Below are 7,333 nucleotides of genomic sequence, written 5' to 3'. Positions count from 1 at the left end.
TGCCGTAAACGTTCTGTGTATTTTCCGTAGACTGCTTGACCTAACAACATATTAACATCTCGTTATATATGTGTTAGCAAGGTACACGGGGTACACGGGAGGTGGGTCTGCGTCCTTGTCTTGGCCCATAGGAGTGATGCTGTCGTTGGCCCAGGTAGAATATCTGAAGCCCAAAACCTTACATATACTGTAACAAAAAGACTGAAAATGGTCTTGAGTGTAAATCACTCTTTCATTTCATGGGGATGATTCTTCATTAATTTAGCTAATTTCCTGAATGGTTTCTAACAGTCAAATAGAACGTTAACTGCACTTACAAATTAGAAAAACGTTAACCTTGAGAACAAAACAAAAAGAATACATATCTATAATAGTTTGTATTTTATTAATTTATAATATATTTATTAAATGCCAATTTTACAGAGTATGTTGGAAAATGTTAAACTCAACATGAATTCCCTCCGAGACCACCATAATTGAAAAAGAAACCGAGATGAGGGAATCGTTTTTGCGAACCAATTCTTAGCCCATACACTACAAGAAAACATAATCTTAACGAGGGCGGTTTTCCTCGTTATTTCGTCGTAAAAGAGGCTTTACGACGAATTAGCGAGGAAACGCGTTTGCTCGTTACACGTCCGTCGTAACACATATTTCCTCGCTAATTCGTCGTAACTTAGCGAGGAATATATTTCGTCGTAAAGACGAAGTAGAACGATTCGTCGTAAAGACGTCGCTACAATTCCTCGTAAGGACGTCGCTACAATTCCTCGTAAATAACTCGAAAACAGTTCCTCGTAATCTACACGTAAATACCTTGAAAGATTTTCCTCGCAAAATACACGTAACAACCACGAAATGATTTCCTCGTAAAATGGTCGTAAACATTTCCTCGTTATTTCCTCATAAATAATTCCTCGTAAACTACTCGTAAACTGTTTCTCGTCATTTCCTCGTAAGATTTCCACGTAAAGAGGTCGTACATTAGCTACGAATTTACTTCGTTTTTATTATTTTACAGAATTTTAAAATATAATTAAAAAATAATTATAAATATTTAATTTAACAATAAATTAAAATTCAAAATAAAAATAAATTCATATGAAAATATTTTATAAATAAATAAGTTTTGAATTTATATAATACAACAACAAAAAAAAACTAAGGGTCGTTCATCGCCCGGTAGAATTCATCACTCCTCCTCGTAACATCCGCCTCGTTATGTACGTCGTCGGATGACTCGCCATGAATGGGATGTTGTTGTCGCATGTTCCTCAACATGGACTCCCATTCCGGATTTGTGGCCGCAATAACGTCCAAGAAGCCCTCGACTCCACCCATACGAGATTTTGTCGCGGTCAACTCGTTACGCAGCTGAGCGGACTCTCTACGCAGCTCCGTGACTTCATCATCCTAAAACAAACTCCCAGCATTCCCTTATTCATAAAACAAACCTCACATTATCTTATTCATAAAACAAACTCCCTCATCTTATTCATAAAACAAATACATCAATCGGATACATCGACATTCTCGTCATCACTAGAAACATCATCATTTTCATTAAACTCGTCTTCAACAGCTTCGTCTGTGGCATCATCGGTAAGATCTTCGTACTCGTGATTATGCGGATCAATGAGAAGGATGTCATCAATTTCTTGTTCAGGTTCCTCGACTTCATTTATCTGTTCTTCTTGCAATGGTGGTTCTTCTCCACTGATGATTCGTCCTCGAGGTGTAACTTTGATCACTGCTAACCAATTTATACCTGAATCTCTCATCCGAGGGTATGGAAGGAAGCTAACTTGGTCTGCTTGTGAAGCTAAGATGAAAGGCTCGAATTTGTTGTACCTTCTTCCACCGTTGACATCAACTACACCGAATTTGTTAGACCGAACACCTCTGTTGACGACGGGGTCGAACCATTCACATTTGAAGAGGACGCATTTCAGCTTCAGTATCCCTGGAAATTCGACTTCAATAATCTCCGTCAAGATCCCGTAGAAATCTGTTTCCCCTTTCACACATATTCCATAGTTACTGGTCGCCCGCTGTCTACCATAGTCATATGTATGAAAAGTATAGTCTCGTGTGAAATACATCTGTGATGTGGTGACCTTTACAAGTGGAGATTGAATTACTTCGTGTAACCACTTAGGATAATCTGCATCGTCGTCGTCATAATCAACCTGCAAAAATAAAGAGAATGTTAATGAAATACAGATAATGTATGAAATTTTTTTTAGTTAATACCTGATTCCGCAACCACTTAATGAAGTGTTGATCTTTCCTTTTGTCTACGTCACTTGTGGATATACCAGGAAATGTTTCTTCGACTTGAGAAACAAATAGGCTGTAAAATCACATTTTATAGGAATGAATCTCTCGCAATTATACAATTAATTATACTTATATGTGTTTCGAAGTGTCAATATATGTTACCTTTCAAAATAACGCATCAATGGATCTTCGCAATTGAGTAGAATATAGGTGTGTGCACTATGAGCGTCTTGTTCACTCGACCACCAAACCTCTTTAGACTTTCCACCGAGTCGCCCAATCTGGCTAAAGATGTCTGGAACACCAGCAACTGCATATGTTGGCGCAACACCACCATCATCATATCTTCTTGGAGCTCTTCTCCGTGTACGTACTTTTGACGCAAAGTAGTACGATGTGAAGTGAGAAACTTCTTCCGTCAAACTTCCAGCAATTATAGAACCTTCAACTTTGGCGAGGTTCTTTGCTTTTCCCTTCAAATATTTCATGGCTCGCTCATACTGATACATCCATCCGTAATGTACAGGTGCACGAAGCAATGCCTCATATGGGAGGTGGACAGCTAGATGCTCCATGACGTCAAAAAATCCGGGAGGAAATATCTTCTCCAAGTTGCACAATAAGATGGGAATGTTCTCCTGAAGCTGTTCCACGACTTCTTCTTTAAGAGTGTGTGCGCTCAGATCCCTGAAAAATGTTCCAATGCCTTTTATATTCGAAAAAAAATTAAACACATTGTTAGTCATATATTATTTTGTAAATTATTGTGATATAATACACTACGTACCTGCAAGTGCTTCATGTACGTTTGTTGGAAGTAGCTCCGCAAATGCAAAGGGCAGTAGTCGTTGCATAAATACATGACAATCATGACTCTTCATCCCGGAGAACTTTTGACCCTTTTCAACACATCTAGAGAGATTCGAAACATACCCATCGGGGAACTTCACTTCTGATGCCACCCAGTTGAACAACACCGACTTTTTTTCTGAAGATAATCTGAATATCGGAACGGGAACTTGTCCATTGCTTTTAATATGTAACTCGCTTCTTGAGCAAATATCCGGCAAGTCCAACCTCGATTTTATGTTGTCTTTTGTCTTCCCTGGGACATTCAATATTGTATTCATGATGTTCTCAAAGAAATTCTTCTCTATATGCATCACATCGAGGTTGTGGCGCAGAAGAAGATCCTTCCAATATGGCAACTCCCAAAATATACTCTTCTTGTGCCAGTTGTGATGAACACCGTAAGAATCTGGCATATTACGAGGGACATGCCAATTACCACCCCAACGAACTGTTTCGTTAGCTCCGTAGTAGTCGATTTGCGCTTCAATTTGTTCTCCAGTTAGATATGGAGGAGGAGTGTCTCTCACAACCCTTTTGTGCCTAAACAAATTCTTGTTTCTTCGGTAAGGATGGCCAATGTGAAGAAATCGACGGTGACAATCAAACCAACTTGTCTTCCTACCATTCTTCAGTTGAAACGCATCTGTCGTTCCATTACAATATGGACAAGCTAATCTCCCATGTGTAGTCCATCCAGACAACATCCCATAGGCAGGGAAATCACTTATGGTCCACAAAAGCATCGCTCGCATCGTAAAATTCGTCTTCGTTGAACAGTCATACGTCCTCACCCCTGTTGACCACAAATCCTTCAACTTTTTTATCAGTGGTTGTAGGAAAACATCCAGGGACCTTTTTGGATGGTTCGGACCAGGTATTAATATGGTCAAGAATAGTAACTCCCGTTGCATGCACATCTCCGGTGGCAGGTTGTATGGAGTAAGAAAGACTGGCCACAATGAATATTGTCTCCCTGACATTCCGAACGGACTAAATCCATCTGTGCATAATCCGAGATACACATTCCGGATATTGCTAGCGAAATCTGGATGTACTTTGTTGAAATGTTTCCAGGCTCTTGCATCTGATGGATGAGTCATCTCACCATCCGTCTGAGTATGCTCGGCATGCCATCTCATCTTTCCAGCAGTCTGCTCTGATTGATACAATCTTTTCAATCTGTCTGTAATTGGTAGGTACCACATCCTTTGGTACGGTACCCTATTACGTCCTCGTCCTTGCGGCTTGAATCGTGGCTTCTTGCAGAATCGACATTCTTCTAGCTTCTCATCATCTCCCCAATAGATCATGCAGTTGTCGATGCAAACATCTATCATCTCCGAAGGCAACCCAAGACTATAAACCAGTTTCTGAATCTCATAATAAGAATGAGCAGACACATTGTCTTCCAGCAAATACTCTTTAAGCAAGTCCGCCCATTCGTTCATGCAACTTTCATGTAGATTGTGATCAGTTTTAATATTCATCATTCTAGCAGCTAACGACAATTTAGAGAGACCTTCTCTACAACCACTGTAAAGTGGTTGATTCGCCGCGTTTAACATTTCGTAAAACTTTTTTGCATCTATATTAGGTTCTTCATCTTCATCATGAGCTACGAATGCATCAGCTACCATATCATGTACCCTATCATAATCTACCATCTCCTCCTGCTGGTAACTATGTTCATTATGCAAATGATGATCAACCGGTTCTTTTTCCTGAAAATTGCTATTACTACTACTAGCTTCATTCTGATCATAATTAAAACCTTCTCCATGTTGAAACCAGATATAGTAATTTGCCGTGAAACCTCTATTTATTAAATGCTTCCAAACATTTTCACGGTTTGCCAGTTTCGAATTGTTGCATTTCCGACAAGGACAGAACATCTTACCACTTTCTTGGGCGAGCGGTGTTGAATCTGCTTGATGCATAAATGTCTCCAGACCCGCAAGGTATTCTTTCGTCACTCTCCCGTTAGCATCTCTATGCATATACATCCACTTCCGCAACTCGTAAATATTCCCGGAGCCAGCCATTTTTTTTTCTTTCACGTTTTTTGTTGTTGGTGTGTTTAAAATGATGTTTAAACATCCATATTTATAGGAAAATTCGAATCTGGTAGTTGTAATTTTGCTATGAATTTACGACGAAAATTAATTAGGTGGGCAAAAAAAACGTGTAACACCTATAAAGTTGGTGGATTCAAAAATTTCCTCGCTAAATACACGTAAACTATTCCCTCGTAAATACCACGCAAAGTTTACGTCGTATTTACGAGGAAATAGTTTTTCCTCGTAAAATACTCGTAAAATTACATCCACTTTACGACGAAACAGTTTTGTCGTTACGTTACGAGGAAATAACGATGACTTTAGTTTTTCACGTAAATTCGTCGTAAACTCGACGCAAATTTACGAGGATTGTTTTTCCTCGTTAATTTTCGTCGTTAAGCATGTGTTTTCTTGTAGTGATAACATTTCACACTATCTACCAAACTCTCTATAGGAAAAGAATCCATTTTACGTTGCTGATAGTTGGAATTCAAGACTTTAATATTTGTAAAAACTCCTGAATCCTGGGGGCCTACATTCGGTAAAATACCATTACCCATAGGAGGGCTTGAACCAGAAGGAGAAGCCTGAACAACACCACCAGCTCCAACCATATTTGCACCATTGTCTAAAAGGTTAAATAGTTCTTTTGGCCAATAACCGATATCTTCATTAGGTGCATATTTCATAAGTTGCGTAATCCACCAGTTTCCTGTATTTTTATCCTTTTCCATATATTAAGAGACAAGACAAATACATTTATCAGTTTAAAAAAGATACGGATCTTAGAAATGCTATAGTCAAATATATCAATCACTAGTATGCTTATAAAACTGATTATAATTAAGTAATAATCTGATGAAAAATATATTGACCACTAGTATGCATCTTTCAAATATATCGATTGCAAGTATGCTTTAAAAAAGTAATACCTGATGTATGGAATAGCGCAACCAGCGAGGGACTCCTGGCTTAAGAACACTGGGCTCGACAATTGGAATCTTCTTTGATACTTGAACAAACCCTGAACATGCGGTATTGTAACATCCTTTCCCATCCTTACCCTATTAAAAGAAATATGTAATACCATACTTGTTACTATTTGATCAATGTTTTCACCAAAAGTTAATTTGTTCGTAGCCACATACCTTCCAAAATCCAAAGGTCCAAACACGTTGGTCGCCATATAGACTTGGATTTATCTATCAATATGGAATTGCAATACTTTAAGAATATACACAAAGGATTAATGAATGGATTAAGGAATATACTTATAAAATATAAAACCTACAATCCAACCCGCTGAGATATAATTGACTTGGTTTTTTGATCCACTGCCTATATATATTTGACTATATGAGACTTGATCCTTTCCCACGTTTAGCGCATTTGCACTAAACGAAGCTTATACACCACGAAATGGACCACCATTTGACCTTACTCCAGTAATCTATCAAAATCAGGTTACATTAATGACTTATTACTTGATAAACATAAAAATAATACAATATTAGATTTTTCATATTACATTGATAAAAAAAAAGATTTATCATATTAAGAAATTGAGACGAGTGCTTACATGTGTTCCAGGACTATCGGCTGATAGCGGAAGAAAATGATTCTCAGCAAATATTTGCGAGTTAGTGAAAAATTCTTTTGTATTTCTCAATATAGGAACAGTTCCATTTGGACATCCTATTTTCTTTTTGTTAGATGTTTCGTTTTTGCCCGTTTGCATCTTTAACTCAAGCCTTGAAACTGATGGTTTCATCTTTTCAAATAAAAAATTGTATAATCAAATATTTATCATACTAATACAAGTAAAAAAACGTTGGAGATTAAATTCTGAGGCAATGCACCTGAATTTTGTGGGTTTTGAGCAAAGGATGATTGAGCCCTGGTTGCTTATAAATATCTATGCAATCATATATATGTTATATTTTCACTTATCTGTCAAGGACAAAAAAGGTTATATGTTACATGATAATCTAAATAATAAAAGAAACTGTGTGTCTCAAGATGTATTTTAAGCTAACCTTGAAAGATCTGAGAGGCACTGTCCTTTGATTGGAATGAGCTATAACTGTTGAAAGCAAAAGAGATAATAGATTCATAACAAGCGACATCCTAAGTATGGTTGACAT

The 7,333-nt window shown here is 37.7% G+C and overlaps 1 pseudogene; it reads right to left on the bottom strand.

Moving 5' to 3' along the window:
- Positions 1-445: 445 nt before the first annotated feature.
- On the bottom strand, positions 446-7,333 carry LOC106326605 (annotated as a pseudogene).

Source organism: Brassica oleracea, chromosome C2 (genome assembly GCF_000695525.1).
Source record: "Brassica oleracea var. oleracea cultivar TO1000 chromosome C2, BOL, whole genome shotgun sequence".
Classification (NCBI taxonomy): domain Eukaryota; kingdom Viridiplantae; phylum Streptophyta; class Magnoliopsida; order Brassicales; family Brassicaceae; genus Brassica; species Brassica oleracea.
The sequence above is the reverse complement of the archived record's forward strand: the minus strand, read 5'-3'. Positions and strand labels throughout refer to the sequence as shown.